This window comes from Argopecten irradians, chromosome 15 (assembly GCF_041381155.1).
Source record: "Argopecten irradians isolate NY chromosome 15, Ai_NY, whole genome shotgun sequence".
Lineage (NCBI taxonomy): Eukaryota > Metazoa > Mollusca > Bivalvia > Pectinida > Pectinidae > Argopecten > Argopecten irradians.
Genome location: NC_091148.1, coordinates 28,259,360 through 28,273,747, shown reverse-complemented (window position 1 = coordinate 28,273,747; position 14,388 = coordinate 28,259,360). Strand labels below are relative to the sequence as shown.

Below are 14,388 nucleotides of genomic sequence, written 5' to 3'. Positions count from 1 at the left end.
GGTTTCTGTATGAGATTCTTTGTACCCGATATGTCGGGTGAGATAATACTGTATAATGGGGGTTTGTCTCGCTGGTTTCTGTATGAGATTCTTTGTACCCGATATGTCGGGTGAGATAATACTGTATAATGGGGGTTTGTCTCGCTGGTTTCTGTATGAGATTCTTTGTACCCGATATGTCGGGTGAGATAATACTGTATAATGGGGGTTTGTCTCGCTGGTTTCTGTATGAGACACTTAGAACCCGGTATGTCGGTTTACATAATACTGTATTATAGGGGTTTGTCTCGCTGGTTTCTGTATGAGATTCTTTGTACCCGATATGTCGGGTGAGATAATACTGTATAATGGGGGTTTGTCTCGCTGGTTTCTGTATGAGACACTTAGAACCCGGTATGTCGGTTTACATAATACTGTATTATGGGGGTTTGTCTCGCTGGTTTCTGTATGAGATACTTTGTACCCGATATGTCGGGTGAGATAATACTGTATAATGGGGGTTTGTCTCGCTGGTTTCTGTATGAGATTCTTTGTACCCGATATGTCGGGTGAGATAATACTGTATAATGGGGATTTGTCTCGCTGGTTTCTGTATGAGATTCTTTGTACCCGATATGTCGGGTGAGATAATACTGTATAATGGGGGTTTGTCTCGCTGGTTTCTGTATGAGATTCTTTGTACCCGATATGTCGGGTGAGATAATACTGTATAATGGGGGTTTGTCTCGCTGGTTTCTGTATGAGATTCTTTGTACCCGATATGTCGGGTGAGATAATACTGTATAATGGGGGTTTGTCTCGCTGGTTTCTGTATGAGATTCTTTGTACCCGATATGTCGGGTGAGATAATACTGTATAATGGGGGTTTGTCTCGCTGGTTTCTGTATGAGATTCTTTGTACCCGATATGTCGGGTGAGATAATACTGTATAATGGGGGTTTGTCTCGCTGGTTTCTGTATGAGATTCTTTGTACCCGATATGTCGGGTGAGATAATACTGTATAATGGGGGTTTGTCTCGCTGGTTTCTGTATGAGATTCTTTGTACCCGATATGTCGGGTGAGATAATACTGTATAATGGGGGTTTGTCTCGCTGGTTTCTGTATGAGACACTTAGAACCCGGTATGTCGGTTTACATAATACTGTATTATGGGGGTTTGTCTCGCTGGTTTCTGTATGAGATTCTTTGTACCCGATATGTCGGGTGAGATAATACTGTATAATGGGGGTTTGTCTCGCTGGTTTCTGTATGAGATTCTTTGTACCCGATATGTCGGGTGAGATAATACTGTATAATGGGGGTTTGTCTCGCTGGTTTCTGTATGAGATTCTTTGTACCCGATATGTCGGGTGAGATAATACTGTATAATGGGGGTTTGTCTCGCTGGTTTCTGTATGAGATTCTTTGTACCCGATATGTCGGGTGAGATAATACTGTATAATGGGGGTTTGTCTCGCTGGTTTCTGTATGAGATTCTTTGTACCCGATATGTCGGGTGAGATAATACTGTATAATGGGGGTTTGTCTCGCTGGTTTCTGTATGAGATTCTTTGTACCCGATATGTCGGGTGAGATAATACTGTATAATGGGGGTTTGTCTCGCTGGTTTCTGTATGAGATTCTTTGTACCCGATATGTCGGGTGAGATAATACTGTATAATGGGGGTTTGTCTCGCTGGTTTCTGTATGAGATTCTTTGTACCCGATATGTCGGGTGAGATAATACTGTATAATGGGGGTTTGTCTCGCTGGTTTCTGTATGAGATTCTTTGTACCCGATATGTCGGGTGAGATAATACTGTATAATGGGGGTTTGTCTCGCTGGTTTCTGTATGAGATTCTTTGTACCGGATATGTCGGGTAAGATAATACTGTATAATGGGGGTTTGTCTCGCTGGTTTCTGTATGAGACACTTAGAACCCGGTATGTCGGTTAAGACAATACTGTATTATGGGGGTTTGTCTCGCTGGTTTCTGTATGAGATTCTTTGTACCGGATATGTCGGGTAAGATAATACTGTATAATGGGGGTTTGTCTCGCTGGTTTCTGTATGAGACACTTAGAACCCGGTATGTCGGTTTACATAATACTGTATTATGGGGGTTTGTCTCGCTGGTTTCTGTATGAGATACTTTGTACCCGATATGTCGGGTAAGACAATACTGTATTATGAGGGTTTGTCTCGCTGGTTTCTGTATGAGACACTTAGTACCCGGTATGTCGGGTAAGACAATATTGTATTTTGGAGGTTTGCGTGAACTTCCTCGTTGAATCTATTTTGCAATGCCGTGTTTATTGGTATTTACTGAAACATGAAGACAGGAGGAGGAAGCTGCCTTCAAGCCCTAATTAAAACGCTATCAGATAATAGCGACAGTTTTGTGCTCTGACGCAGGTTACCGAAAATTCAATAATGCCAAAACAAAAGTGCAAGGCTCAATTTCAACAACATTCTGCATAACGCGCCACGATAACAGACATAGTTTACAAATTTGTACAACATCAAGATAAAGAGCAATCCGTGTGGTCAGCATTTGGTCAACCAATTTCAAAAATCGTAATAAAATCCGCTTCAAATATTTCAATTTATATTTAAGAATTAAACTTCATTCAGATTGCAATTAAAGATGCTCCACCGCTGACAAATGGTATTTTTTTTCACTATAAAAAACAGGAGCAGACGATTTAGTATTTTTCTTCTGTTACAAAAGTTACTTACTTTACACCATTAACACCTTTGAAAAGTTTGAGCTTCTAATTTTACTTCAAGTTAAAAATATGAAAAATAATTAATTGCATCCCGAAAAAATTCCGTGACACTATATCCTATATGGAATTAAGTACTGATTGCGCATGCACTAAAGGCGAAATAAATTATTTTATATTATTTTTTGTGTTAATTAGGCATATATGTGCACGATTAAACACCAATTTTTGTTCAAATGATTAATATCATTTATGCTCTGTCGGCGGTGGAGCATCTTTAATGGGGTATGAATGTCAAATGTGCAATGTCATATCTAATGATGCTGCGACCAATGAACTGTTCTTAAAGGATAAAACAGCAATACGATGTACATGTACAATGTAGTTTTCACTGACATTAAAGATGGGTCCATTAATGGCGGGTTATAAAAATACACCTGTATGAAGATTCTACCATTCAGTTGTTTTACAACATAAGGTTTTTAAGCTTAGGATTCCTTGTATATCAACACATTAACAAATACAGGATCACATTGACGGGGATATTGTTACCTATATATCGCCGATTCAGGATTTAAAATATTCAGTTCTTAAAATAAATCTAAAAGTTAAAAACTATACCATTTTGAGAAAACATATTATTTGTATAAATCATTGTGAGATGTTTAATAAAAAACATATGGATGATGATATACAACTTGTAAAGAACAATTTGATTTTACCAAATTAACCAAACTCAAAAGAAATAGTATTTCAGATTCGTTATGCGCAATATAGCACTTTATAACTGTATATGAGTTATTCAGAGATGTTTAGGTAGAATGTATATATTGATGTCAGGATTTGATTGACACTATACAGAAGTCATGAAGATGATGATATTGATATTTAAATCAATCCACATCGAATGTTTTGGCATATTTTTACTGCAGATATAAAAATACAAAAAAGCCAATCTCCGTTGGATGAGATTTATGGATTAGAAGGTTACAGTGCCATAGACATAAACTAAACACGTAATAAAAAGCTATAGACGTACAATAAACCAGGCGCCTCTATAATGCTGAGGCCTGACAGAAAACACCCATAAAACACCTCTCCTTGGCTGTAGATAGACTGTCCAGTCGGAATATGTATACTTCAGAAATTGTTTAAGGGATGAACAGTGGTCTGAATTTAATATCTCAGCTACTAGAACTACAATGTATCATAATGTAATGTGTTCTTCAAACTACTATACGCTATATTTGTATCATTGAAGACAAATGATAAGGTCTTTTTTTTAATTATTTCAATGCCTTGAGTGATAAAGTTATCTCATGCTCCTTAATTATTGACGTGGAATAAATCACCTTTTCACTAATATTCATAAATACAACAAAACATTTTAACATGAACTGGATAGAATTAATAACAAACATATTAATATATTAAGGGTACCAAACTGTGTGATATTAGCTAACATATGTATTTACAATGTATGAACATAATGTTTTGTTCCAGATCAGTAAGATTAGCGGCACTTCAGACCCTACAAAAAACAGATTTCCTTGGCTTTATATACCAGGAAAAGTAAAAATTACATTTGTTCTTTAATGCGTGCAAACATAATTAAATTCAGTTTCTTAATTCAAAATGTAGATATACTTGCTAAACATTAAATTCAATTTCATTTTTTATATTTTGCGATTTTAACGACAGCGATAAAATTTCATTTTTTACCGATAACCTCGATATAAATTCTCCTAAGCAGGATTTGAGAATGTGTATGATTAAACTATTTCTAAATAGTTCGCGGATTCATTTTTCGAAATCGCGACAACACGAATTCAAACGCAGATTCAATATATATATATATATTATATTATGTAGATATATTTTTTGTATAAACATCAACATATATTTCTCACTAAAAAGGTTCTTGACTTTTACATTTTACTTGTCCACGTGATTCAGCTGGGGCAGTCTGAGCCGACATAATCTGATTGTTACAAGAGCCAATTTCTCGGAGGTAAATTTAGAAGCAATCGGGAGGAAGTGTAAACCATCAGGGGATTTGAAAGCTGGCCAACAGAAAATGGTCGTTATACATCACCACGACCCTGCTAGCCAGAAGTCTGTACATTTACTTTCTACTGTCTTATCGCACACTTGACCCCGCCTGACCTCGACCTGACCTTGACCTGACCTATTTTTGCAGTACATTAACAGAATTGTTTTCTCACAAATTTGATAAATATAAGAGGTCTGCTTTAATTCCTCAAAACAACTTAACTAAAAGTACAATCTCAAGCTGAATGCATGTTTATCTGCCAAACGGAGAATCGTCGTACACAAAGACATTAATTGCTATGCAAGAATAAAAATTGGGAACATTGTTGAATGGTTAACGCCCACGACACTCAAGTCTTCCGTTACGACAGCCGTATGGCCGGTACAACATCAGGAGACAATGTCTATACCCAGAAACCATCTGTATACAGATAAAATGTATCTTGTCGAGGGACAATAACTTTATTGGTACTACTAACGACATTGAAGTAGCAAGATACTACGGAAATAGAAAGTACCACCTTCTAAAACATTACACAAATAAAGTCTGCTTGGTTTATGAATAGGGCAATCCGATATATGGAAATAGGAGTAACTCGTAAAGTCTAATTCCTAGGTTTATTTTCTGTGACTATAGAGTGTACACTAAGAACTGTGGATAGGCTATCCTTTCCACTGTGGTTACAAGGAACCGATACAGATTATTGCCAATGATGTCAGTCCCATATAGTTACATTACAGACATCGAATCTGGCTACTTCACAACGCCGGGTGGGGTGCATGCACTGTTAATGCCTTTGGCAGTATGCTCTATTGGGATAACAAGAAGTTCGCTTTTACAAATACATACACAAAACACAAGCGTACCGCAGTATTCCAAAATAAGCATTTTCATTAAAAAATGTCTTCACTAAAATGAAAATGCGAAGGAAGAATATAATTTAAAAAATAATAAGTAAATGCCGCTATCACTGTTTTTATGAAACCCTTACCGACAAATGTCGGCATGCATTTAAACCTATACGTGTAGGCGATGTAATATTGAACAATGTAGAGAATATGAATCTGTACAGATAATTGTATTTGTAAGGAAAGGACCAGGTGGTAATGGTGAGCAACCGTCCTCTACATCGTCAGTTAAAACGGCACGATCAATTGAACATGTTTGACAAATTGATAGACATATCTATAGATTTTCTGTTCGCCTTACTCAGCGTAAAACTGGCGAAATGGTTCGACACAGCGTTACAGACGACGTGAGTGGGCGTATTAATACATGTACGGCACACTCTCTTTCACGCGTAATAATTTCCGGTCCTGTTTGTGACAGATTTGATAGCAAATTGAGTAATCTTGTGTGATGGAATTCGCTTTATCGACCAATGAAGAAGAAATTATCATCTAAGGGTTTATACGAGAGAAACGTTAACGACACAGCCGTTAGTAGCTCTGTATGTTTGGATAATTCTACCTAAAAGACGGATATTAAAACATCAATATGTAACGTATATAAACAACCTTCCAGGAAAATTGAACGATTCCTTAAATTCAAATGCTAACATACTGCATGTTATGTTACGTAACCTCCAACCTGATATGATGTAATAAAGGTTAGGCACTCAATATAACAACTCAACAAATCTAGAAGCTCATGAAACTACTACAACTATTTTGGTAAAAACAAAATGATGTGTAAATAAATCCGTTTCATTTTACAAAATAGCTTATTGCATTCACGAAACAAAAATAATGTCCAGTTGGACATTAAATCGTACACCATTACACACTAACGACCAATATCAGACATCATCTTGTTTTACATCTTATATTACGATGTCGCTACAGACACCTAGTTTTTAATACAGACCATTGTACATTGTACTAGCAAAATACATGCATATCGTCTAACTGAAGTCACAAACTTACTGTAATCAACAGATTTCAAAAGAGAACACCATACAGGTCTACTGAACAATTCAGATAACTATATAGTGTCAACTCACTTAAACACCTGTAACTCTTTCCAGAACGTTGTCCACTGTAGTCGACAGGATTTTAACCCCCTCTTTCCCCTACGTTGTCGACTATAATAAATGTATAATGTATAATTTTCATATGTCGATCACTTGGAAGAAGAATCTCTGGCTCGAAGTGTCATCGACTTAAAATAGATATTCTTATATGTCCCCCGTTTATTGTCAGCAATTGTCGACACTAAATATTAACGTCTTTCTTCACAATAAATCTATTCAAATATTCAATACAATGAAACGTAGTTTATGGTTAGAACACACTTTCTGAATTTTCAATACATATTTTATTTCAATGTATATCGTTATGGTAGAGGAGCAAGATGAACGAAACAGAATAGACGTTATCATGGAAACAAATGGCGGTTTGTTACACCATCGGTCCAAATTGTAATATCAAAAAGTCGTGATGCAGGTTTTAAATAATTCATAAACTGATTTTCAAGGAAGTCCGTATAATAACATTTACCTTAGCATGTTTTAATTAAATGAATTAGCACACAACAACTAGACATTTTGTTTTGACATATTCTGAAACACCTCCGGGAGCGAGTCTAATAAGTAATTCCGGGGTGGAATCCAAAGAGAATACAAAGAGCGGAAAGAATAACTATGCACACAACTTTATTTTACATTTTAATGATATAACAGCTATAGATCTATAAGTTTATTTATTTCATACCTACGGGTGTAATACTGGCTGGTCTAGGGCAATACACTCATGTCGCCTGAGGCTGTATTGCATGGCTACCCATGCAATAAAGCCTCATGATGTCACGGCGTCAATAAATTTTCTATTTCCTCGGTAAAATTTTAACATTTTTTTTCCACAAAATTGACTGTTTTACTATAAAAGATGCAAGCAACGAAATTTGTGTTGAAAATATCACGTAATTTTTCATGTATGGGAATTGACTTCCAGTCGTGGATTTCTTCGAATTTATTTCAAAATAGCGGGATATTATAGTTGTAAAATTGCAATAAAGAGTCAAGGTATGAAAGAAAAATACTCTTTCATAAATGGATACGATAGGGATATTCTACCCTCGGGATAACAAAATGTTGCAAAACCCTCGGCAAGCTTCGGGTTTTACTACATTTTGTGACCTTCGGGTAGAATATCCCTATCCTTCATATCCACATAATTATTATGAAAGAGTCTTATATGAATATACTGTTAGAGTGAATAGTTTGACCAAACATCAGTGATTATTGAGTGTAATATAATATATGCAGTTGGTGATTTCTCCTTCATAGCCACACCTACATCAAACCTTTTAATCATCAAGTTTCAAAATAAAAACATATATGCTGCAAACTACTGGAGTATAAGTCTGAACAAAAACATCGAAATTCGGTCATTTGCCCGTGGAGCGTTAGTGCAGAAAGGTAAACCGCAGAGTTAGTGTTTACATACCCAAGTCATGTGTATGATTGACTCTTCTTTGGATAGAAATATTAAACATGTCTTAAGTGGAAACCCGCTAGGCATGTAATGTTTTGAAATGTATATGGTCCCACCATATAATGAATAAAATAAACATGACAAACAAAGTAAATTTCAGTTTGACCAAACATCAGTGATTATTGAGTGTAATATAATATATGCAGTTGGTGATTTCTCCTTCATAGCCACACCTACATCAAACCTTTTAATCATCAAGTTTACGCCACAAAATAAAAACATATATGCTGCAAACTACTGGAGTCCATAAGTCTGAACAAAAACATCGAAATTCGGTCATTTGCCCGTGGAGCGTTAGTGCAGAAAGGTAAACCGCAGGGTTAGTGTTTACATACCCATGTCATGTGTATGATTGACTCTTGTTTGGATAGAAATATTAAACATGTCTTAAGTGGAAACCGCTAGGCATGTAATGTTTTGAAATGTATATGGTCCCACCATATAATGTATATGGTCCAACCATATAGAAATATTAAACATGTCGTAAGTATAAACCGCTAGGCGCGTAATGTTTCTGAAATGTGTATGTCCAACCATATAGAAATATTAAACATATCGTAAGTATAAACCGCTAGGCGCGTATGTTTCTGAAATATGTATGGTCCAACCATATAGAAATATTAAATATGCCGTAAGTAGAAATCGCCAGGCACGATAAGACCAAAATGAGTTATCCGTCCACATGCTTGATCGGTCACTATATCTTATATTCAAAAACAAGCTAGAATTATTGAGAACTTTAAAAATTGGGAATTTTCGCACCTGGATTCCTTGTCCATGTGCAACATATGTGTATTTTAATAGGACAAACATTCTAGTATCTCAACATATCTTTTAATTTAAACATTATAGTCATTGTGTTTAAATAAGAATCGCCATTAGATCCGTATAATACCTATTACATTTCATGGCGTCTTTAGTGTAAAATGTTGTTACAACAAACAATTTTAATTCAAATTATTGTAAAATATAGTTGCACACGTGCGTTCAACAGGTTTACATATGGCACGCGAGGTGCGCGCTGGTATACGTTCATCGCGTGAGCTTAAGTATGCATATCAAGGTTGTAAGAGCTATAAATAGCTTCTATTATAGAACATCTGTTCCCGTTTGTTTAGGTCGTTAGTGGACCAGTTTTGTTTAACGGTATAAAATGTATGTGCCGACATTTGCAGATAATCCTTGGTATTTAATTGTTTTCGTTAGACACTCATTTATCACTATAAATGTATTGTAACACTATCAGTGCTATTGAAAAATCTACTTTTAATGACATCAAAGTTCACCCGGTGTTACTACATAGTAACTCGCACGTGCATTTAGTTTATAGCCCCGACTTATATTCAATCTGAATTACAAACTCCAAAGAGAAAGGGAAACGAAAAGTAGATCATCATCGGAAAGTAGGTCATCAATGGAAAGTAGGTCATCGTCGGAAAGTAGGTCTGCAACCCTCGCAGAGAACAGAAATAGTCATTTTTTATTGATGGTTTAAATACGCTATATCATCTAATGAGTTAGAGTCGATAAATAAATATCAAAGAGAAATTGTGAGTATGCAAAATGATATAGGCCTCAAATGAGCTTTACTTTTATAGTAAGTTTATATTCTGAATTAAGAAATAATTCCATTATATTTACATCTTCTTATTTACATATAAACGTCATTAGTAAATTTTTCTATGCAATTCTATGTAAAGCAAGAGGTGTTAGTAAATGTAACACCAAGAGGTCTTTTTGTTTAAAAGTTTAGGTTTCAAGATATGTCTTTTTTCTTCCAACAGTAAAGACTTAACTATTAGTGACAATTCCCAGCAATACAACTAAGGTGGATTATATTAAAAAAAAGTAAATAATTTCAAAGGTATCCTATATGATATATACACGAAACATCCTACACACTGTGGTTCTTTCCATCAAGAATGTCCTATATCTAAACGGTTCAATGTTGATAACAATAACCGCGATATGGCGATAAGTCATTAGAATGAATATCTAAGTAAGCAATTTTTTATGGTTATTCTGTTTGACAATTGTGCCTTTGTCACCTGACATTAAAAATAAAACTATGTATATAAATATTGACCAAATGATCATGGAGACACACAATTAAATGTAACATGATGAAGTCAGTTGGAAAACAATATTGAACAACTTAAATATTATATTAAATGTTTATATATGTCACTTTGTATTTGGACCTATTCACCGAAACCTACTTTCCAAAATAAAATGTCTCTTATGAAAGCAATGTTGCAGAACTGCGGTCAATTAAAAAATGAATTGGAAAGGCGATCAGTAATCTGGGGACATAAAACATATGCATTAACATGCTATATTTTGATTTGTTTCATCTGCTCAGTTAATTCCGAATAAGCCATCAGCAGCGAAAAATCCGTTTTCAGGAAGTGAATCGTAGATATAATGTGTTCATAACCCTAGGAATAATTATGTTACTACAACAATGGTGCTATTTCCAACATAGATCAAGCCATAGTACATAGACTGTCATGATAAGAGGCAGGTATTATGTACGGATATGGCGTTCCACTGGGGTAGTTTAGGATTAAACAGTGCCTGTCTCATTTTATCATTAGAATGAACAACAGTCGTCGACTATGTGAAGCAGACAGTGCGTTTTTATAAGAAGATGAAGTCTAAATCATAGTTTGAAAATAATTGAATCAAATATTTTTATTACGCAAAGAATCAGTAACACCAAGACGCCATTAGATTTGCTATTAGCTTTAATATGTTTACACAAATTATACCATATCTAAAAACAGGCCACGATGTGAAGCATGTTGTTTTACAGACAGAATCAACTGAAATGGGATGCTATATTTACGAGTAAGAATACGGTAAGTGTGTCTGTCCCACATAGCAGGATCAATACCACGTATATACCTACTCATCCAGTGTACAATACAAATAAAAACATAGCAATGTATCAATGAATATTATTTACTTCCGTAAATGGGTTCAGCACCAGAAATGTATCAAAGGTTATTGTAAGATATCGAGATATATTTGCGAGATATAAATATTCGCGTTAATTTGCGAAGACTTCGAAAGCGAATTCAAATATATACTCGAATAAATAACCCTTGTTCACAAATGTATTCATGTTTTAAATAAATATGTTGAAAATAACGTTAACGTAGACGTCAAATGCTGTATAGCTGGGTGACAATAAATTGATTCACAGTATTCAATAGCCACGATATCCTTGTAAAAATGTTCAGACGTTCTCTATGATGTACCTATCCACAGGTTCTAGTAAGATACTTGATAGCTGCGGTATTAGTACATCAATAAATTGTATCATTTATTCTGGAGAAATTTACTTATATCAATTGGTTATAATAAAAAAAATCAATATCAAAGATATGCATATATAAGAGTACGTTACAGTATACCTTTTAGAATGTACTTTATTTCCATGAATCGGCGTTGCACCAAAGTACTAAGAGCTAGTTGAGGTTAAATAGTGTCTTTCCAAGATAAGTGCATATGCCAAAAAATATTCGCATAATGTGTAGCTAAATGCATGCAATTTTTATTACTTTAGACAAAACTACATGGAATAAAATTATATATTGTCCTAAGCACTGATGTTAGTATGGGGAAGAATAAGTTCCAGTAAAATACAAAATACAGTAAGGAGATGTCGGAACACTAGCATAGACTGCAACACTTTATACAGTGACATAAAGCCTGTGTTAATTTAGAAAAAAAATAGCGTTATGTTTCACAAAACAAAATATAACATGAAATATTGCAGAAACTATTCCTTAATAACCAAGTATACGCATTGTATGGGGATGAAAATGTCTACTCCGGTTTTGTTACAGAGAAACGAAAAATGTAAATATTTGGACTGAGTATGGTCAGTCTAGTAAAGCTAAACATTCAGTACTGTACATTACAACGTCGACAATGAATATTGTAATAGATGACTGTAACGTTGCACCATAAAACATAAACAAATCGTCCCTTAACCTTTGTATGGTCAGACATGTATACACAGAATGTGTAATACAAGTCAAATCCCTTCAATATCTCAGTGATGACCTAAAACTACATTGAATCATTCCCTTGAGCCCTTTTATGAATTGAGTCCGAAATTCAAAATAATGTGCACCAATTAAAGCAAATACGTTCCAAAATCAACTTGATTGTTATTCCATCTACGTATTGTAGACGTGTATGAGGTCAGCTAGTAACCAATACTAACTACCTGTGACAGTTATAACAACAGACATAGAGGAACATAACCCTTACCTTGGCGGGTAGAATCAGTATTAATCCTTTATAAATCCAAAAATAATTACTGTGTCATTGGTTCTAGTTGGGACATCTCGGAGTAAGAGGATGCTACGGCATGATTATCGGTACATCCCAGTGGCGTGGAATAGGAGTTCCTGGTGTACCGAGAAACAAATGTACTGGAGGCTCGTGCAGTGTTAGAGACCCACGTGATGTATATATATATTTCTCGACCGTGTCCTGTTTTCATTTAATAACACAATGCACTATACACATTGATAGGTTGCACGTGGACGCTTTTAATGTACAGGTTCTGATAATAAAGTAAGACTTCCCCACACCGAGATGTTTGGTTGGTACTGGCGGTGTATTCCCGCTGCCTGCCTATTCCGTCCTGGTGTGACTGTGTGTGCTCGGGAATGTTTACTGTATAGTCTCAGTATCTCATAGACTGTGCTGTCAGAGCAGAATTTGGCCTTTCCTACCAAACCCGGGCTCTTGTACAACTTACCATGATTAGTTTTTCGCTTTATTTCTACCAGTTAATTTCGTCTTCCTGTAAAGTTCTAGTGTCTACGGTTTGAATGAGAGGTTCTCTCATTTACTTGAAAAAACTTAATTCAATGGGATAGGTACTGAAATGCAGTTTATTTTCCCTCAATGATATCACCATGTGCTATCACAAACGTGTAAGTTGGTAGTGCCATTCGTCACATCGCTTAGTTGTTCTCCTAATAATTTACACGTAATATAAACAACACATGCATGCAAACCTTCATTTGTCATTTTTAATCCATTTACCTGTATTTTGCATTTGCAAATTAGTTATATATGTCTTAGCAGGTAGGTAGTGATTTTAACATTATGTATGTGTCAGCGTAACGTCATATTGTTTTTAAGAGAAAACGACATAATTTGTGCTCACAAAGTAATGACGTCACGATATCAGTCATTTGCAATGACGAAAGATCCTACACAATGAGATATATGTTTCAATAAATAACCAATTACCCTGCAAGTAGTTTAAGCGTTATTTAAAATATTTAAGTCTCGATCACGTGAAAAAGAGGACGAGACTATCTTAAGTCATTATGAAAATACCTTGTAATGGTAAATTCTCAAGGTCAGACGTCTTTCTACTCAGACATTCTTACTGAGGAGATCTGCCAATGAGTGTCGGTAAAGATGTAACATGTATTAAGACCGCGGAGTTACGTGCGCAATAAAGCCAAATAAACAGAAATACAATTAGCTGTAATCATCAATAAACAAGTCCTCATATTCCGTATCGATTATTTTTAGATCAGCCAAAATATATCAAGAATGTCATTTCTGAAATACACTGTATATTTTTATATTTACAATGTATACGTTTAAAACACCTCTTTGTTTTCCTTTATTGGTGTATAATTACATGTAATCAAATGTATGTGTATACGTTTGTTCAGGTTCTGATCTTAATTGATATGGTTCCCGGAACTATAAGGAATATAGATTATATGTCATTGTAATTTGTAGAGCTAACAACATAATTTACAAACGAAAACGACACAATGACACCACAATTAACATATATGGATATACCAATTGCGATAATAATATAAACAAACAAATGTTTAATGATAGTCATCTCTTCATTGGAAAGTCTACGCGATTTAACCTTAGAAAATATAAGCTTTTGCACTGGCCATGGGATTAACTTATATGCTATTTATCCCATCAAATGAAGTATAATCCTCGAATTGGAACTCGGATAATCAATTTTGCTTTGTTCGTGTGTTAATAAACCAATTTGTCACTTAATTTGTTTGTGCTTCTTTAAAAGTCTATACTATGACACCTGCTAACTAATCGTATTCATAT

At 35.1% G+C, this 14,388-nt stretch overlaps 1 protein-coding gene across 5 annotated transcripts in view; it reads right to left on the bottom strand.

Annotated features, from left to right (window-relative positions):
* LOC138309869 (uncharacterized) overlaps window positions 1-14,388 on the bottom strand; it is a 115,240-nt gene that overhangs the window by 39,704 nt on the left and 61,148 nt on the right. The window contains exon 1 of one of the 5 annotated variants that reach the window (XM_069251117.1): window positions 12,591-12,925. The exons of 3 other annotated variants lie outside the window; for them this stretch is intronic. The gene's annotated coding sequence lies outside the window, so the exon portion shown is untranslated. Of the gene's footprint in view, window positions 1-12,540; window positions 12,926-14,388 lie in introns of those variants that run through there. One more of the 5 variants, XM_069251115.1, reaches the window with a different exon arrangement.